General features: G+C 34.1%; 1 protein-coding gene and 1 long non-coding RNA gene across 2 annotated transcripts in view; one reads left to right on the top strand and one right to left on the bottom strand.

Annotated features, from left to right (window-relative positions):
- The window catches only part of side-IV (sidestep IV transmembrane protein), a 475,641-nt gene that overhangs the window by 336,638 nt on the left and 118,044 nt on the right, over positions 1-20,959 (bottom strand). The window lies entirely within an intron of this gene.
- Positions 15,414-16,181, top strand: LOC148180435 (uncharacterized). Its single transcript, XR_015771688.1, has 2 exons — positions 15,414-15,774; positions 15,828-16,181. It is a non-coding gene; the product is annotated as an uncharacterized LOC148180435 (long non-coding RNA).

Genomic DNA, 20,959 nt, shown 5'->3' with positions numbered 1-20,959 from the left:
TTTGTTACAAATAGAGATATTATTGCGTCCATTAGTATCTTCGACCATTTTAAAATAGTATATTAAAACACCGAGTTTCATAAGGCAATTTTTTAGGCACGAATCCAAGTTTATAAAACGAGCGGCAAAGCCGCGAGTTTTATAATGGATGAGTGCCTAAATGGCCTTATGAACGAGGTTTTTATAGTATTTTTCCTAATTTGTTCTTGTAACACAGCTATTTTCGCTATTTTCCAATTCGTTTTCAGTGCTAGAATATCCATTTCGATACGGAATGTTAGAATAGCATTGTTTCTATAGCAACTTGGGAATGTTTAAGATACAAATTAGGAAAAATAAATTTTAAAATAATTTTGTTATTATTTCAATATTTTCTCGTACTCGTGTTTAGATAGATAGAATTTGAAGCTTTAGAGCTAAAATTGGAATTTTTATTTAAAACTCAGACATTTGTGCCTTGTCTATTTTCGGTCATTTTAAAAAAATCGTATTTTTTTTATTTTCTGAATATTGTAGCACTCACACGCTTTTATGTGGTAAATAGGTCTAATTAACAAAAAAATCTAAAAGCTATAAAGATGTAAAGTTTTAGAGCTAAATTAAAAAAAATATTTAGAATTGAGACATTTTTGCGGTTACTATTTTTGGTCATTTTAAAAAATTCGTATTTCTCTTAATTCTGTAGATATTTTAGTATTCACTCGTTTCTAAATGTAAATAGGTCTAGTCTATGAAAAAATCTAAACTCTTCAAAGATCTGAAGCTTTATAGTCAATATAAGAATTTTTTATTTAGATTCGGCACATTTTTGCGTGCATAATTTTCGAACATTATTATATTCTTTCGTTTCTGTGTTTAGACAGATCAAACTAACAAAAAAATTAATTCGTTTTATAGATTTTGTGGTTTAGAGCCAAAATTGAAATTTTTTATTTAAAATTCAACATTTTTGTGTAATCTTTTCTGTTATTTTTAAACAATTGTATTTTTTTTTATATTGTAAATCGACACATTTTTGCGTCCATAGTTTTCGGTCATTTAAAAAAATTGTAAATTTATTAAATCTACAAATTTTTACAATATTTTCTTATTTACGTTTTTAAATAGACCAAATCTACAAGCAAACAGTCTCGCTTTGTTAATTTGAAGTCTTAGAGCCAGGAATTTTTTGTTTGAAATAGATATATTTTTACTGTCATTTTTAAAAAATATTATTTTTTTATTCTGAGCTTATTTTAATACTTTCTTGTTTTATTATTTAAATGTGTTAAGCCTACAAAAAAATTGACTTGATCTATAGTTTTTTATTTCTTAAAATTCAAAATAACATTTTTTTATTTAAAGTTCAGAAATTTGTGGGTTTACCAATTTCGGTCATATTTAAAAATCTGTATTTTTTATAATTCTGTGAATATTTTTGTGCTCACTTGTTTGTATGCTGCAACTAGGTCAGTTCTACTAGACAATCTAAACGTCTTGAAGATTTGAGGCTTTGAAGCCAAATTAAGAATTTTTACTTAGTTAGAATCAAGATTTTTTTGCGTTCATTATTTTTGGTCGTTTTTAAAAATTTGTATTTTTTATAATTCTGTGAATATTTTAGTAACGCTTTAAAGATTTGAAGCTTTAAGGCAAAATTAAGAATTTTTTGTTTAGTATCGACACATTTTGGCGTCCATCGTTTTCGACTATTTTTAAAAAATTGTATTTGTTTTAAATTCAGTGGTTTTACAATATTGTTTTATTTTCGTATTTATATAAATCAAATCTATAAGCAAATCTTATCACTTTAAGATTTGAAGCTGTACAGCCAAAATATGAATTTTGTATTTAATAAAGACACATTTTTTCGACTCTCATTTTCAATCATTTAAACAAATTCGGATTTGTTCTAATTCTGTAATTATTTATATTTACTCGGAAACCACATGGCTTATAAATTAGAACAAACTCAACTTCTCCAATCACAATAGAGACCATACAACTTTCCCCCTTATCATAAAATTCTCCATAAAGCCTCCCTAAACTCGAAAAAGATCCAAATAATTGCAATTAAAACCAGTTAGACCCCTAATACACTTCACGTAAACGAGTACGGCCAACTACTAACGCATAATACTAATCGACTTGCCATCTCCTCACCAATTCTCTTATCTTCCCTGAGCTTGCCGCAACTGGGATCACGAAATTCTCTCAACAATAGATATTGACACCTGCCTTATCGCCGTTTAATAATGATATTGGAGGCATTTTGTACCCCGTACACCCCTTGATCCATCCCTGAAGAAACCAGGATCTCGCTGTCGCGAGACAAAATTTGCTCTTCTCTTCTATGTGCGACTGACACTCACCTGGAACAATGAAAAGAAAAATTAGTTTTACTAGTGGCGACATCTATTAGAATTATTGAAAATTGCAAGTGACGTTTATAAATCTCGCACTGAAAGGTAAAGGCGCGATTCCACTTGCTTGGTCTAGCCCAGACCAGACCAGACATCCAAGATTTTGAGAGACGTTTTTATAATTCTTCAGCCCCTTTCTGTGTTTAAAACATAAGATAAAACATTAAAATGCAATTGCACCTCTGACTACGCAGAAAAGGACTGAAGAATTATAAAAACGTCTCTCAAAATCTTGGATGTCTGGTCTGGTCTGGGCTAGACCAAGCAAGTGGAATCGCGCCTTAAGGCTCACCAGCAAATGCCGCCTTCGGCCTTCGGCGGCATTTGCTGGTGAGCCGTATAATGCTAGTTACAGTTGCGCCAATGTAGGTTCATAACAATGATTAATTTAAATTTAAATGTCGTTATTGACATTTGTCTCATCGCTAAATGGGGGAAAATATGCAACGAAATTTACTAAAATTAGATAATGTAGAGTGGGAAATTATTGCAGAATATTCAAAATTTTACAAAAAAGGTTTCATTTCCAATGCTTTTACTCAAAGAGAAACGCGGGAATTTGAAATGTCTAGAGAATCTTAAGAAAGAACCAGAAAAGCAATGAAGAAAATTGAAAGAATACAAAAAGAACAATAAAATAATTCTGTGCGTGTAATTTTTTGGATTTATTTAGAAATTTTCATTGTTCTAACGGATTATTTTCCATTATTTAGAATTTTCTTAAACTTTATGGGCTAATTGTTTGACGTTCAGCAATTCTATAAAGCATTTTGCTTCTAAAAATTGAAGAATTGAAAATGGGAAGGAATAGCTAAATCTATCGAAGAAAGTGGAAAAGTCGATTATACTAAAAAATTTGAGAAGCAAAAGAATAGAAAAAATTAAAATAATGCAAACAGTTAAAATGACCGAAAATAGTGAAGGCACAAATGTCTGAATTTTAAATAAAAACTCTAATTTTAGCTCTAAAGCTTGAAATTCTATCTGTCTAAACACGAGTACGAGAAAATATTGAAATAATAACAAAATTAAAAAAAAATAGGAATTTTTTAAAATGGCCAAAGATAATATTGGACGCAATAATATCTTTATTCCAAACAAAAAATTAAAATTTTAGTTTTAAAGCTTTAAATCCATAAAACGAGATGATTTTCTTGTGGATTTGATAGACATAATTATGAAAACTAGACAGTATTGAAACAAACACAGAACTAAGAAAAATACAAATTTTTAAAAATTGTCTTATTTTGACTAAACGGCTCCAAATCTTTAAAGTATTTAGGTTTTCTTCTATACTTGACCTATTTACACATAAAAACAAGTGATTGCTATAATATTCACACAAACAAGAAAAATACGAATTTTTAAAAATGCCTAAAATCATGGACGCAAAAATGTGTCGATTCTAAATTTTTTTTTTTTTATTTTCGCTCTAGAGCTTTAAATATTTAACGCATTTTGGTTTTCTTTTAGACTGGAAATATGTACACTCAGAAACGAGTGACTACTAAAATTTCCACAGAATTAAGAAAAATACGATTTTTTACAAATTACTCAAAATGATGGGCGCAAAAATTTGTCGACTCTAAATAAGAAATTCTTATTTTGGCTCTAAAGCTTCAAATTTTTAAAGCGTTTAGATTTTATCACATGCTCGACCTATCTAGACAGACAAACGAGCGACAAGTAAAATATTCACAGAATTAACAAAAATACGAATTTTTAAAAATGCCCCAAAATGATAGAGGCAAAAATGTGTCGATTCTAAATAAAACCAAAAGCCAAAAAATTGAGAGAACCCAAATAATTCTGTGCGTGTAATTTTTTGGATATTTTTAAAAATTCTGTAGAGCATTTTGCTTCTAAAAATTGAAAAAATGGAATTGAAAATGGGAAGGAATAGCTAAATCTATCGAAGAAAGTCGAAAAGTTAATTATACTAAAACATTGGAGAAGCAGAAGAATAGAAAAATTAAAATAATGCAAAGAGTGCAAAAATTCAAGTTAATCGAAAAAAACCAATGGATAAAGAGGAAAAACTGCATACTCAAAAAATAAAAGATTCTGGAAAATTCCACATTCTAGGAACCAAAATCGAAAAAAAAAGATAAAAAGAACTCAGAAGAAGAAGCCATAATTGAATAAAATCGCAAAATTATCCAAAGTGGACATTTTAGGCGTGTCGAACGAAACGGCAGAATCCATAAAAACGAAAGAGGAGAATCAAAAAATGCCATATCGTCATTTTCTTCCGTATCTCTCCTCTTTTTACGCATCCATAAAATAAAACAGTCGATACATATTTAAAATTGGGGATTGGCACTCCAAAGTTATAGCTCATAATTTAAAAATAAAATTCCCGTGACGAAATCTTTCAGTATAAAGCACTTAATCGATCATTTTGTTTATGAAGGTTATTTTTTTTAATGTTTTATGTTTATCCCCGCACTGATATTGGGTCACTATTAAGCCGCTATCGTAAACAACACTGCCAACATAAATATTAAAGCTAAGCAGGTACCATATATCCGCATAGAATGTTGCTTCGGTTAGATCTACTGCATTATTACAAAGATGCGGGTTATACCTTATGATTATGAGAGTGGAAAGTCGACATTTGTATAACAATAGGGAGCTATCGGCACACGTAGACGAAATTTATGTTGCCACCACTGAAACTTTGCAATCTGGAATTTCGCCCATAACTTCCTGTTAATAATAAGTTACAACAAACGGCTGCATTATTAAGACCGGTTTAAACGAGATTACATTCTGAGTGCTCTGGAAACTTTACTTTTTTAATTAATTAATCATTGTTATGTACTTACATTGGCGCAACTGTAACTAGCATTATACGGCTCACCAGCAAATGCCGCCAAAATTGCTTCTCCAATTTTTTAGTATAATCGACTTTTCCACTTTCTTCGATAGATTTTGCTATCACTTCCCATTTTCAATTCCATTTTTTCAATTTTTAGAAGCAAAATGCTCTACAGAATTGCTGAACATTAAACAATTAGCCCATATAGCTTAAGAAAATTTTAAATAATGGAAAATAATCCGTTAGAACAATGAAAATTTTTAAAAAATTCCAAAAAATTACACGCACAGAATTACTTGGGTTTTCTCAATTTTTTGGCTTTTGGTTTTATTTAGAATCGACACATTTTTGCCTCTATTATTTTGGGGCATTTTTAAAAATTCGTGTTTTTGTTAATTTTGTAAATATTTTACTTGTCGCTCGTTTGTCTGTCTAAATAGGTCAAGCATATGAGAAAATCTAAACGCTTTAAAAATTTGAAGCTTTAGAGCCAAAATAAAAATTTCTTATTTAGAGTCGACAAATTTTTGCGCCCATCATTTTGAGTAATTTGTAAAAAATTGTATTTTTCTTAATTCAGTGGAAATTTTAGAAGTCACTCGTTTCTGAGTGTACATAGATCCACTCTACAAGATAACCAAAATGCTTTAAATATTTAAAGCTCTAGAGCCAAAATAAAAAAAAATTTGTATTTAGAATCGACACATTTTTGCGTCCATGATTTTAGGCATTTTTAAAAATTCGTATTTTTCTTATTTGTGTGAATATTATAGCAATCACTTGTTTTTATGTGTAAATAGGTCAAGTCTAGAAGAAAACCTAAATACTTTAAAGATTTGGAGCATTTTATCCAAAATAAGACAATTTTTAAAAATTTGTATTTTTCTTAGTTCTGTGTTTATTTCTATACTGTCTAGTTTTCATAATTATGCCACTCATCTTGCACTTCGACATCATTAGAATATAGGTAGTACCCCCATTCTCTCCATAACACGCACGATATTTAAAGTAAGCAAATTCAAAACTCCCGCCACCCACCCTGTTGGTAGGCCTGCTTACTGGCGGTTCTGTCATTCTTCATTTTCGTGCCATAACAGGTTCACGTTTTTTTCCCGAGTTTTGAAGAAATTAGCCAACAAACGTTAGGCAATGGGAAAATATCGTAAAAGAAGACATCGTGACCACAGTTCGAGTTGCAGTCCGTCCCCAGGAGCGAGAGAGCACAGCGAACTTGGTCAGAAATTTCATCACCTAGAAAATGAGGTTATGTTGCGGCGTCACCGCGGCGTCTTCAGGAATTTGACGAAAGAACAATTGCAACTGCAGTTTATCCTGTTGATTGCGGTGTACTTTGGCGTATACCTTTCCAGTAGACATCGTGGCCGCAGTTCGAGTTGCAGTCCGTCCCCAAGGGCCAGAGAAAACAGCGAACTCGATCAGAAATCTCATCGCCTAGAAACTGAGAAAGAACACAATTGCGCTTTCTTCTTATGGAGAATTGCGTTACTACTGCAGTTTATCCTGTTGTTTGCGGTGTACTTTAGCGTATACTTTTCCAGTAGACATCGTGGCCACAGTTCGAGTTGCAGTCCGTCCCCAGGGGCCAGAGAGAACAGCGAACTCGATCAGAAATCTCATCGCCTAGAAACTGAGAAAGAACACAATTGCGCTTTCTTCTTATGGAGAATTGCGTTGCAACTGCAGGTTATCCGGTTGGTTGCGGGGTACTTTTGCGTATACCTTTCCAGTAGACATCGTGGCCACAGTTTGAGTTGCAGTCCGTCCACAGGAACGAGAGAGAACAGCGAACTCGATCAGAAATTTCATCGCCTAGAAAAAGAGGAGTTGCAGCATTTTCAGGAATCTTCGGACTTCCTTGGCCTTGAATGAACGCAATTGCGCTTTCTTCTGATGGAGAATTGCGTTGCAACTTGCAGGTGTTCTTATTGGTTGCAGTGTACGTTTTTTGTATGACCTAGCAGCGTTGTCTGAGGTGACCTTTCTTCACGTTGCGCTTTCTTCTTATGGAGAAATGCGCTGCAAAATTGCTGATTTCCCTGCTTATTGCGGAGTACGTTTTACGTTACTGAGATTATCTTCTTCAGAGTTGCTTTCTTGTAGAGAATTGCGTTACAACTTGCAGGTTGTCCTGCTGGTTGCGGTACGTTACTGAGACTATCCTAACGGATGAGGTGAGCCCGAGGATGCGCCTGTTTAGAGCAAGAAGTGTTGTCACTCCTTGTGCAGATGCCAGTTGGGACGTCAACGATAGGTGATCCTGTTCATGCAAATTTGTCGGCGCGTTGGGCCTCTATTCTAACACAAGGTTTGCCTTCTGTATCTCGCTCCACTTTGGTCCCAAATACCCATTGGATGGTAATTGTCCTTTGTTCAACGCGCAAAAAATCCAATCCAGAATCAGTCGTCTGTGTCCCTGAAAGGGTAATCTATCGCGACACTCGTTAAGCTGGACTTCAAGTTCAGATGAGGCGGCCCTCTTCAATATCAAACGGTTTTATACCAACTTTTGCAAAAGGAGGGGGGGGGGGGCGACAATGATGTGCAGATTATAGGATGATTATCGGATGCAGCTCGCCTTTTGGCAAATGTATATTACACTCAAATCTGCTTTCCGTCTAGAATTAATTCTCAAACGTTAAAAAGTCGAATCTCGTTCCCTTTTTTGGCAATAATCTTGAAGAACGACTTTTAGGAAACAAAAACACTTGGAAAGACGGCCTCTCCAAGGGATCTGACTTTGTCAAGGCGTCCTTAAAACTGCCGAGGTTCATACCAGCACTGGTCATCCCCTTTGGGCGCACCAATCAGAAATGGACAAAGAATTTTTACCCAAGAAAACACAACTTAAACGATCCGAACCACAGAAGACCAGTCACGGAAGTTTGAGATTAGCAGTGGCGGCCTCCACTGTAAGATTTGCCGAACGATTGCAGTCTTTTATTGATGCTTGACAGTCCATCACCAGCAACTAGACAAATTTGTCGTTGATTTGGGGTTTTAAAATCCTTTTTTTTGTTAATCTTCCACACCAAGGTCATCTGCTGAAAGATTGATGTCTGTCTCAGAAAATCAAGCGACTTAGGTCGCAGTTAATGTTACTAAAGAGGGGTGTTATAAATCTATAACCAAGTAAACCAAACCAGTTGAAGTACAATTCGTTACTACTGTTTTACAGTCTGTAAGCCTAATGGTTCTCAGCGACGAATTTTAAATTTAAAACACTTAAGCATTAGGTCTTTGCCCTAAGTTGCTTCTTAGCTTCAATTGATCTAATGGTTGCATATTTCTTTGTTTGATTATTCACACTGATAGGCGATTTCTTCGCTTTTGTTTAAATGGAAAACTATGAATATTCGCCATTACCCTTTAGGTTAGCGTTGGCTTCTTAGCTGTTCAACAAGTTAAAAACTTGTTGTTCTTTGTCAGTTTTATAATAAGATGACTTATTGCTCTTTAATGACACGATGAATTTTGCTCTGGTATCTCCAAGACTGCTAGAATCTTTCAGATTTCTAATTAATATTAAAAAATCAAGTCCATCTTGCAAGGTCGTGAAAATTTTAGGAATTCTTTTGAATTCGGAACGAATGACTGTAGAGTTGCAACCGGAAAAGAGGATCAAAGTTAGAGCTAGAGTTTTCAAAGAAACTTTCTTGCACAATTAGAGAATATACTAGATTTTACACCCGTCTGTACAGCTGTACAGTATGGCTGGCTTAATACAAGGTACATGGAAAGAGCAAAGGTTTAGCCCTTCAACAATTTTGAGATAAATATGACGCTCGCATGTTGTTTATCTTCCTCTTTAACAGAAGATTATCTTAAGTGGCAGCTTAAAGTTTCTCTATCAGACTGTCAAATAAAGTCGTTTGACTTTTCAACTGAGACTTACTCTGATGCCTCGTGGACCGGCTGGTGAGTTGTAAATGGAAATCAATGGGCGTTTAGACATTGGATGAAGAAAAAGAAGTGTCACTTCCATTATCTTGAATTCCTAGCACCTTTTGGTCTAAGGTGGTTAGCTTCCGAATCACGTCATGCAAAAATTTATTAAGGCTTGACAACGCCACCGCCGCTGTTAATATAAATAGGATGGGTGGTATTCAATTTCCATTACTTTCTAAATTATCCAGAAGGATTCACAATTTTGTGAGCAGCAGAACTATGGATCTTTGCTTCTTATGCAAGCTCTTTAAATAATGCCATGGCTGTTTAGGAGTCCAGAGGGATACTTGCATTAACAAAATGGTAGCTTCTAATTCCAGTTCAACATACAAACAATGGCGTGACGTGGAAGAAATGTAGTCACGGAGCCACTTTTGCGTTAAACGTTATAGTGAAATCAGTAGACAATGTTTTGTCCTTTCTGACATACGAATTTAAGACGGATTTTCGTACGGGAGTCTTAACAGTTTCAATTCGGCTTTGGCCTTTCTTTTTACTCCTAAATTAGGTGAGGATCACAGGATTAAACGTTTTTTTTTTAAGCATATCTATCACTTGAGGTCATCAAGTCCCAAGTAGGATAAAGTTTGGACCTCAGTGTTGCCTTAGCACACCTTCGCACAATTTCATTAAACGCAGACATATCTCTCTGTTTTTTAACATTGAAACTTGCACTTCACCAAACGGAGAAGATAAGACGTTTTGTTTTCGTCTTTTTTCCAACTTTCCAAAAGAATGCCTCTTTCGCTACAATTAGTCGAGCCATAAAGGATGTTTTGGAAACAGCAGGTGTTGACGCCTCTATTTTCTCGGCAAATGCCGCTAGAGCCTTTAGGAAAGGACTATTCTTAGGATGGTCCAAAAATCCGTTGTGTGCGGCATTATAACCGTTCTATTATGTAAAATAGATGTGGTCCTTTTGCTAAGGTTGTTTTAAATTATCCCTAATATACGTTTATATTAGGTTAGCCTTGTCATTGGTGACACTGACATAGTCTATTTTCATCTTTTACGTTTACCGATATTTATTCCAGTTTTAAATTGAGAATGGAATAAATAAAAGTCGAGTCGCAACGTACTTTAAACATCTACCTATATTCTAATGATGTCGAAGTGCAAGATGAGTGGCATAATTAACAAGATCAAACGAACTTACCAAGTGAAGTTCGATCTTGATTATGCTATCATCTTGCACAACGACATCACTCCCACCCTTTGCATCTTCAAAAAGATGCAACCCTGATCTTCCCAAGTTGCGACATCGAAGACTTTAAAATAATGACAGAACCGCCAGTAAGCAGGCCTACCAACAGGGTGGGTGGCGGGAGTTTTGAATTTGCTTACTTTAAATATCGTGCGTGTTATGGAGAGAATGGGGGTACTACCTATATTCTAATGATGTCGTTGTGCAAGATGATAGCATAATCAAGATCGAACTTCACTTGGTAAGTTCGTTTGATCTTGTTAATTATGTCTATCAAATCTACAAGAAAATCATCTCGTTTTATGGATTTGAAGCTTTAAAACTAAAATTTGAATTTTTTGTTTGGAATAAAGATATTATTGAGTCCCATATTATCTTCGGCCATTTTAAAAAAACTCCTAGTTTTTTTAATTTTGTTATTATTTCAATATTTTCTCGTATTCGTGTTTAGATAAATAGAATTTGAAGCTATAGAGCTAAAGTTAGAGTTTTTATTTAAAATTCAGACATTTGTGCCTTCACTATTTTCGGTCATTTTAACTCTTTGCATTATTTTAATTTTTCTAATCTTTTGCTTCTCCAATTTTTGGTATAATCGACTTTTCCACTTTTTTCGATAAATTTAGCTATTCCTTCCCATTTTCAATTCCATTTTTGCAATTTTTAGAAGCAAAATGCTTTACAGAATTGCTGAACATCAAACAATTAGCCCATAAAGTTTAAGAAAATTCAAAATAATGAAAAATAATCCGTTAGAACAATAAAAATTTTTAAAAAATTCCAAAAAATTAAACGCACAGAATTATTTTGGCTTTTTCAATTTTTTAGCTTCTTTGGAATCTATCGTCTATTCTATTCTATTTATCTTTTTTTAGATTTTTGAACACTTCGCTCGTTCCTATTATTTTTTGTTTGTTTCTTTTTATTCTTTTTACTCCTATTGGACCTCTTAATTCTGTAAATGTTTTCAATACAAATTTTTTTTTTCCACTTTTGCATTTTTTTATTCATCCTATTCTTTCTATCCTTTCGATTCACTAATTTTTTTATAGCATTGTTTAAATTTTTCGCTTGTTTTGAGTGATCTTGTAATATTTTCCATTATTTTCCAATTTTTTATTATTTTTTTTTTAGACTTTCTGGACCTATCCATTTCTTTTTTAGATTTAAGTAATTTACGTTTTCATAGCTGCAAAATGTGAAAGATTGGAAAATTTTAAGCAATCGACAATGTTAATGTTAATTAAAAATAAAATTAAAAATTCGGGAATTCTGTAGATTTTGATATGGAGATTTTTTAAGGATGAATAAACGTTGTATATTATTGAGATTTTTGTAAATTTGGTGGTTTAATAATGGAGCGTTTCGGAATACAATATTTACTCTCCGAAAGTTCAATAGCTTCTAATTTAGTTAATTCGTTGATAAACATGAAATTTAAGCACGGTTTTGGATTCCTCGTAGAATTCTGCGTTAAATGAGTATCGATAACTTAAATCTACTCTACAATAAACTAAAGATATCGATCAAAATAGATTTAGGTCAAATCGTTTTTTTCTAATAAATTAAATTTTCTTAGCAAACAAAATGTGAGAAAAACGATGGCAAAAACCGTATCTTTGTATCTGTCTTAATTACCGAGATATAGAGCACCGATGTGTCCAAACCTTCAAAATTTCGTTCTGGCGACAACCCCAAAATTTGATTGATCATAACTCAGTTATTTTTAGCTTCTTAATAACATAAGTCTGCTTGAAAAATAAGCTTGATTTTGACCGAAACACATTTTCTGGAGATCTGTTTTAAGTGATTTTCAAGAATCTTTTTTAGAGTGCTTTTGCATTACATATCAATCGAAACAGCAGCTCAAAATATATTATTGAGCCAAATTTTAGATCTGTTAAAAGATGTGGTCAAAAAACAAAAAAATATTTTTTTCATTGTTAAAATCAATTTTTTTTTCGAAATAATCGAAAAATCAAAAATTACATATGTGACAGTGGATTCTAAAAAACAAAAACGCGTGAAAAACGATGGTAAAGACCGCATCTTTCTGTCTTTTATAATTTCATAAATATTACGTATAAAAAAATTCGAATAAAAAAAATTACCTAAACCTTGAATTGGCCTTAACTTAGTTTTTTGTTGTCGCCCATAAATTTTGACCACAGATTTAAAATCTACATCAAAATTTGAGTTAAATGAGTGTTAATCTTTTAAGTTTGCTCCAAAAACAAGCGAGATATCGACAAAAGTTACATAATTTTAGTAAAAATTATTTTTTTTTTAATTTTAGTCCGTTATAACTTAGTTGTATGTGAATTTTAAACACAAATTTAAAGTTTGCGTGAAATTCTCGGTTAAATTAACCAAATAACGTTTATTTCCAAAAATAAGCGAGATATCGACCGAAGTAGATTTTCAAATTTTAATCGAAAAAATTAAACTTTTGAATTCCGAAAAATATAACAGTGAATTCTTGTCAAACAAAATGCGAGAAAAATGATGGCAAAAACCGCATTTCTCTACCTGTTGTAGTTTCCGAGATATTAAGCATCGATATTTCCAAACTTTTGGAAATTTTGGCCCTCTGGCGACGATTTTATTCGGTCATAACTCAGTTATTTGTTGATGTACAAAAATTTTTAGCCCAGATTTGGAGTCAACGTGAAATTCTGCGTAACATGAGCCCCAATAGCGTAAGTTTGTTTTACAAATAAGCAAGATATAGACCGAACTAGGTTTTCAATAGATCATTTTGAGGCGATTTTTAAGAATTTTTTTTAGGACCAAAACGACGTCTGATACTTCTAAGTTGCAGATCAATCGAAAGACCAACTTAAAATTTATCATCTGTCCAAATTTCAAATCAGTAATACAAGTAGCTTACGAGAAGCGGTCAAAAATCGAAAAAAAACAGTATTTTTCACCGATTGAGCAGATTTTTTTTTTCGAAAAAATTACCTATACAATTTTGGAAACCTGACAGCGGATTCTAAGTCACAAAAGCACGAGAAAAACGATGGCGAAAAACGCAACTTTCTATGTGTTTTAGTTTCGGAAATATGGAGCAAAAAAATTGGATATTAAGTGGTTTTAATGTGATCATTGTATTTATATTATACATATATTCAATGAATTCAGTGAATTCAAACTCTTATTACGATTTTTTTGGTTTTTTTAAATTATTTTTAGCTTTTAGACTCAATTTCTCGATTCTTTCGATTGTTTGTAATTTGATTATTATTCTGATTTTCTAAATGTTTTGCATAATTTAGAATCTGCAATCTTTTTGGATGTTTCTTCACTTCTTTGCACTTTTTCTTCGATTCTGCTAGTTGTTTGTAATTTTGCCGCTTTTTTCTCATTCGTTTCTTTTGATTTTTTTACTATTTTTTTTAAACTTGGTTGATCTTTATTGTTCTTTTTGTATTCTTTCAATTTTCTTCATTGCTTTTCTGGTTCTTTCTTAAGATTTTCTAGACATTTTAAATTCCCCCGTTTCTCTTTAAGTAAAATCATTGGAAATGAAACTTTTTTGTAAAATTTTGAATATTCTGCAATAATTTCCAACTCTACATTATCTAATTTTAGTAAATTTCGTTGCATATTTTCCCCCATTTAGCGATGAGACACATGTCAATAACGACATCATTGCATTTAAATTATTGTTTAAGCTCAAATTGTCAGGAGAGAAGCTTCGAGGTAATCAGCAGTGCTACCAACGCAATTCCAACGCCTGCTTTGATTTATTACTTGTTTATCTCATCTAAGTAAATCCGCACTTTTTTATTATCCCAAACTGTCAAGCTTCAATTCAAAAATCCCGTTTTTCTAAAAATCCACCATTCAAATGAAACCTTCCATCAAAAGTAGCACTTGATTAATTTTGCAAATTACGTGCACTACACTGAACTCCGCTGAAGGTGGCAATTAACTGAAGGATTTTTTGTGTCGATCACTCGCTTTGATAAAAAGACTGTAAAAGCGCGAACAAAGGTAAACATGTTTGTGTAAAAATTAAATGCAATTTTTCGGAGCGAATGGAGTTAACCAAGCTCTTAACACACGACACAAAACTGTTATAAATATTTAATAGGGTTATTTGCCACGCTTTGTTGGAATCGATGGAATTATCCTTGAAAGACAACATTTATGTTGCGTTTGATTAAAATGTCATTATTGCGACCACAGTTGTCATTAGCTGCACGACTCGAAGGTAATTTGTTTGCTAACGTGTGTATGTATGGGAGCTCAAGAGATTGTGTAAGTGCACAGTTGTGAATTTTTTATGAGGGTTATTGGACAATATAAATAACTAAGAAATAAATAGAATGCAAAGTGTTTCAAGTGGTTTTAATGTGGTCATTGGAAAGATCTCCTACTGCCATCACCTATTTAAAAAAAATATTAATATTTTTAGTGAAGTTGCTTTTTATGTGTATAATGTGTTGTTTAAGCAAAAAAATTGGACGTAAATAGATAAAATGGAAATTTAAAAATTCTAGTTTTAATCTACAAAAGTGGAGTTTATGACCGTTAATACAACAGTCAAAAGTAATAAAACCGTCAAAGTTTCATAATTTTGTTATGGAATTTAATTGGAAGTGGTGGAAATTTTTAGCTCGTGCAAACTTATTTTGTTTTAATTTTGTAGTTTACTCAAAAATTGTGAAAGTTGCCACAAATAATAATAGATAAAACAAAAGTTAATTTTAACACTTACTAAATCTTGAGCAGGCTCTCTCGCTTCGATAGTTGAGAGGTCCGAGTTTTTCGCTTTGGGCGCTTCTCCTCCGAACCGAAAAGATCGAGGCGTTTTTTGGCTCGATTTTCGGATAGAGGACCCTTTCCCCCAACTAATGCGCGAGGTTTCGAGTCTTTGGGCGCTTCGGGGGCCGTTTTCTCGATTTTTAAAAAACCTTTGGTCTTTCGACGATTGACATTTCAACTTCATGTCAGTGGCGTTGGTGGCGCTGCTGTCATATGTTTACTAAGGTCACTAGATCAAATTGTCTGTTTTATAAGGTACCGCTGTTAGTTTTCAGTGCGCAATGCAAGAGAGACAGACATAGTCCATAAATCAATGGGTTAGAACGAGACGCAAGATTCTAGGGAATTGTCATAAAATTGTTGACGTAAAATTTGTCATTGACAAAATGTAAGGTTATCTTAAATTTATTTGTTTAAAATACACTTAAATAAACCGTGGGTACAAAAAGAAAATTGGTTCCAACATTATAACAGACTATGTGAATACGTAAGAGGTGAGCGAACCGACATTAGAACCGATTCCATTTTAGCACGTTAAGGAGGTGCAACACTCAGAAACGGTCTCGGACTTCAAGCACTGTCTTTTCTAATCTCCAACGATTCGACCTGTATGCAGTAACGCCCTAATTAGAATATGCTATTAGCACTTATTATATTGTAGCTTCTCCCGACGATGTAGTAACAATGATGAGATGTTAAAGTAACTGAGAGAAAGCATTGCACAAATGGAAGTAGCAAGTACATGAGCAGAAAATGAAGTACATGAGATATTTTAAAGGGGCTATTAAGAAGAAAGAATTTACAAGTTTGAAGAAGTAGACATGTTTAAGATCTTGAATGAGTTTATGCAAAACAACTGCAACAAAATGAATATCAAGAACAAATATTAAGGTTATGTTAAAATTATTTACTTAAATCACCCTGAAATACAAAATTACATCTATTTTTAACACTACAGGAGACCATTTGAATGCGTTTAAGGACCTTCGTAGGCCACATTAAACTATAGAACCAGTTTTGCATATCTTATGTATATTTCATGTCCCATTGCATTTTCAGTTTTCACATTCATTATGAGGAAGTAGCAGCGCCTTCAAACCAACCATCTTCTGCCGCTGATGTTGAAAGCGATGGTGTGTCTTCCTCATGTGACTGTGTATCTGCACTGTTCAAGTGATGAGTGCAATGACTGTGTCTTGTCCACCTGCTAGTTTATGAGGCCCCGCTGTTACATTAAGGATAGCAGTCAGTTGGTCCTACAACACATTTTGAGAACGTTTACCGTTGAGGCCGATATACTTACACTTTACAATATCATTGCTTGTGTTTTAGGCATTTGAAATAATATTTCTGTCCATAACGCAGGTTTTGTGATGTACCACATGTGAGTGGTCTTGCTTCTTCCATTTTCTTGCCCATAGATTTGATTTTCAACTCATAATAACAATAAGATGAACGAGTTATTCGCCTGAATGAATGCAAGAAGTTCATGTTGGTATTGGGGCTATTGAAACACAAAAGCGATTGAAGGCAAATTGGGGGAACATTATTTAAATTTAGTTCACGGAATTCGTAAACTAACAGGTACAAAATTCCATAATCTTATAAGAAGTACTCAAGGGTTCATATACAAAAACCAACTTTAGTATTCCTCCAATACGTACTGCTTAACCAATGTCACAATGATTGTCGGCTTCGATAGGGCTTCCACCTACCTTGTATTTGGAGTTTTCTGAAATTTGTGGAAAGTCGTCGTACATAAAACGTCAAATAGTATTTACTTACGGCGGAGGAAACAAATACACCATAACTATTCGTGTTGAGAAATCGCACATTCAAACCATTTTATTACAAACGATATTTGACAAGAATTGACAGTTCATAAAGCAATGTGTCCACACAAACAACATTTAAATTTAGTGCGCATGTAGAGAGAGACAGAAGATATCGTTGTCTTTCTTTTTGTCACTAACAGCGGTACCTTATAAAACAGACAATTTGATCTAGTGACCTTAATGTTTACGTTTGCCACCGGTTTTCTGCTTGAAGATGTTGTAACGTCATGTGCAACTGGTTTTGGGGATTCTCGACACTCTTCACGATCCGCCGCGCCCCTGGACACCTTACACGCGCACATTTTCGCTCTTCAAAGAACACGATTTCCAAAAAAAAAACAACCGTTTTTTTCGTCCGACGATTGACATTGACATTGACATTTCGACGTTGGTGGCTCTGGTGTCGTGATTCGGCCAATGAGCTTCCGCCACGTTCAGTGGATCAAAAACCCATCGCATTAAAAAAAAATTCGATCCAGTGACAGTTGGCATTGCTCAAATTTGGTGTTTTACGTGCTGCCTATGCAATCTAAACTCGAAACGACGTTTCTGTGAGGTTAAAACACCTAACTCTGTAGTTTCAAATAGTAGAAAAACTTGAAGATCTTTAAATATCACAACAAAATGAGAATTTGAACAACCTTCATTGAAGTGAAGCAGACACGCATTGAGAACAGAAGGGCAAATGGAAATGGACGAATGAAACGAAAGGCAACAAATATGAAAATCCACGTTTTTGAGGTTAAGAGCCCCCTTTCCAGCAGAACAGGCAGATGCGATTCCCACATTAAAATCCTTTATTCATCGACAGTCAAGATGTGAGGTTATCTTAATAGGCGATGTTTCAGTTGGCACCGAAGAAACGACCAACTCACGCTCTAAGGTTGGCAACACTGAGTGTGTTTCACGTGCTGCCTAAGCAAATCGAACTTGAAATGTCATTTCTTGTGAGGTTATGAGGTTGCGTTTTTTCTTTGCTATTAATTAGGCCATTATTTAATCCTTAACGATCTTTTCGCATCAAAATTTCCTTCCATTGTTTGCAATTCTGGGATTGGTGGAGGTATCGCAGATTGTGACGACCAAACGAAAAAGATCATCGGGTGGTTGATGAAAGAGCCTTGAAAGACAACGGAACAATCGTTGTAACAATCTGTTCTGAGTGAGGTATTTTCTTTCAAATTATTAATGCTGTCATTCTGAAGTCAAACTTTTTTCCCATCAGAAACACCGCACTGCGTGGTTTCAATGACGAACAACATTTTTGAAGATATTTTATGCGTCACAAACTCTTATGGAAGGTAACAGAAAAACATGGAGATCTTTAGACATCAGCAACATAATGGGAGTTTGAACAACTTTAGGAATCACAACCTCTTTTGGAAAGTTGCAGAGAAACGTAGAGATCGTTTGTGTTGTAATGATCTGTTTTGAGCTATTTTCGTTTACATTGTCAAGGCTGTCATTCTGAAGTCAATCTTTCGGAAACTCCTCGCTGTGCGGTTTCATTGAAGAACTTTTGGATTATGCTTTATGATTCACAATCCTCTTTGGAAAGCAGAGAAACATGGAGATCTTTAGATATCAGCAACAAAATGGGAGTTTGAACAACTTTTTGGAATAAGACTTAAACTTCACCACCCCTTTTGGAAAGTTGCAGAGAAGCACAGAGATCTCCTGTGTTGTGGTGCCCTTTTTGAAGTATTTTCTTTTGTGTTATCAATCTGAAGTAAAATTTTCTTCTCTTCAGCAACACTTCGCTGTGGGGTTTTTTATTCAAGAACAAGATTAGGGAAGATTTTTGTGGAAAGCATCGATAGAGGTTCAATTGCGAATAACAAAACTTTCTATAGCATATCCGGTGAGAGATTGGGATATTTCGACAGTTGACATATAGGTTGGCAGCAAATTATGCTACAAAATACACTAAAAACACTAAATTCCTACGCGAAATGGGTTGACAGGGTTGTCAGTAACTGGGGTTACTTTGTTATTTTAAATTTCGCGCGTATGAAACACTTTTTATTGCGTAGATTTAGTGACTTTTCTGTCATTCAAACTCTCACTGTACGAACTATACCGATTTTTGCTCTCGCTTTTGTGGCAATACTTTGAAGAACAGCACGATGGGACCCTACGGGTCATTGCAATTCTGGGACTGGTGGAGGCTTCGCAAATTGTGACGAACAAACTTAGATGATTGGGCGGACTATGAAAGGACCTTAAAAAAGACAATGGAACAACACTTGCAATTGCAAGTGAACGATTTGTTTCAGAAGTGGGCCAATTTACTTCAGTTTTTGTGGAAAACATCATCAATGACGTGAAGTTGTGTCTTCTGTGTTGTAATATTCTGTTCTGAGGTATTTTCTTTTACAATATCGATGCTATCATTCTGAAGTCAAACTTTTTTTTCATCAGGAACATAATTATTTTTATCAGTTTCAAATATCGAAGAACACAAAAAATTAAGTTATCCTACAACTTTCTTTGCTAAATGTTAAATGGTCAAATACAATTAACTAGGTGGACCTCGGAAATCTGTGAATCTCGTTTTTTTCGTAGACCTCGCTTTTCCGTGGCGTTGGATATTAATTTGTGATTGGTTATTTGTTATACTATAAAACAAAGAAGGCCACGAAAAAGTTAGGTCTATGAAAAAGCGAGATCCACAGATTTCCGAGGTCCACCTATTAATAGAATTCTCCTAATTTCACTAATTTCGGATTGACACTCCCAAAGTTACAGAATTTAACAGATACAAATGCCAAACATTTTTGCTTAGCCTGAAAAGAATTTCAAAAAATTTTATTTTTGAGTTAAAAAATTAGAAATTTAGCACAATAAATAGGTATGTCGGAATGGAGAAATCCTTCAAGTTTATAAAAAAAAACAAACATTTTGAGTAAAGTTGCTTATAATATGTACAGTGTGTTGCTTGCGTCAAAAATTTTTGGTCAGATAAATAAACACTCAGTACATGAAAAATTGTGAAACTGTAAAGTCAATATTTCCATACCGCCCGATTGTTTCATCACTTGACTGAAATCTTGGGAATCTGGATTCAGCCAATTTCCAGGACTCGCTCGAACTCAAGGTATTCCAGTGGAACTGGCAATATTTCTGCGTCAATCCATCAATTTGTCTTATCGTCAGAAGCGTGGAACGGAGGCGATAAATACGAAAGAATAAAACCTCAAACATAACGTGGCGTACAATGGCACAAAAAAAACAAAGCTATTTATCAGGCTGTATCGAAACGGCAATGTCGGATAAAGAATGCTTGGATGTCTACGGAAAGACGGCTGGAATTTCCGGGCAATCATTCCCGGACCTTTGCTACATCCGGTTCCGAGTCACTTAATAACTCGCGGGCATCGGCTACTGTGATAAAGCCGACATCGACTGACGTGGTTTCTGTTTTAGTCATGATACACCATCAACTTTATTTCAGTGTTTTATGGATGTGGTGGCTTGGATAATTTATATTGAGGTGAAGCACGCATGTGATTGCCGGAAGGAAGAGATATCGATGGACGCGGTTTTACCATACTTTTTATTTATTTGGCAATTTCAAAAAAGACATCGGAAGACGTTTTATCGGTTCAATATCTATAAGGTATTGTCCGTGGAAAGCGCACTGATAAGTTTTCCGGTTTTACCAGCCAAGTGCTGTAAAATTTATAGCTACGGAAAATCGACAGCTCATTGGAGTGTATCGGATCGTAAAAAGTTTTGTCTGGGCTTCGCTAATTGCAGCTGGAGAAAAATCATTATATGTGCTCCAACTTTCTTTCTGAATAATTGATTTACTGAAGACAAATGTCTCTCGCTGGGTAAACACACTGTTTTAACTACACAATGCAGAGACATTTCCACTTTAGATACGTTTATTTGACGATTTTAAAACGAAAAAAACGAATTGTAAAAATGTTTCAAAACTAAATCGTAATTATCA

This window comes from Gnatocerus cornutus, chromosome 1, assembly GCF_029298725.1.
Source record: "Gnatocerus cornutus isolate USDA-ARS CGAHR chromosome 1, icGnaCorn1.1, whole genome shotgun sequence".
Classification (NCBI taxonomy): domain Eukaryota; kingdom Metazoa; phylum Arthropoda; class Insecta; order Coleoptera; family Tenebrionidae; genus Gnatocerus; species Gnatocerus cornutus.
Note: the sequence above shows the minus strand (reverse complement) of the source record. Positions and strands in the feature narration are given on the sequence as shown.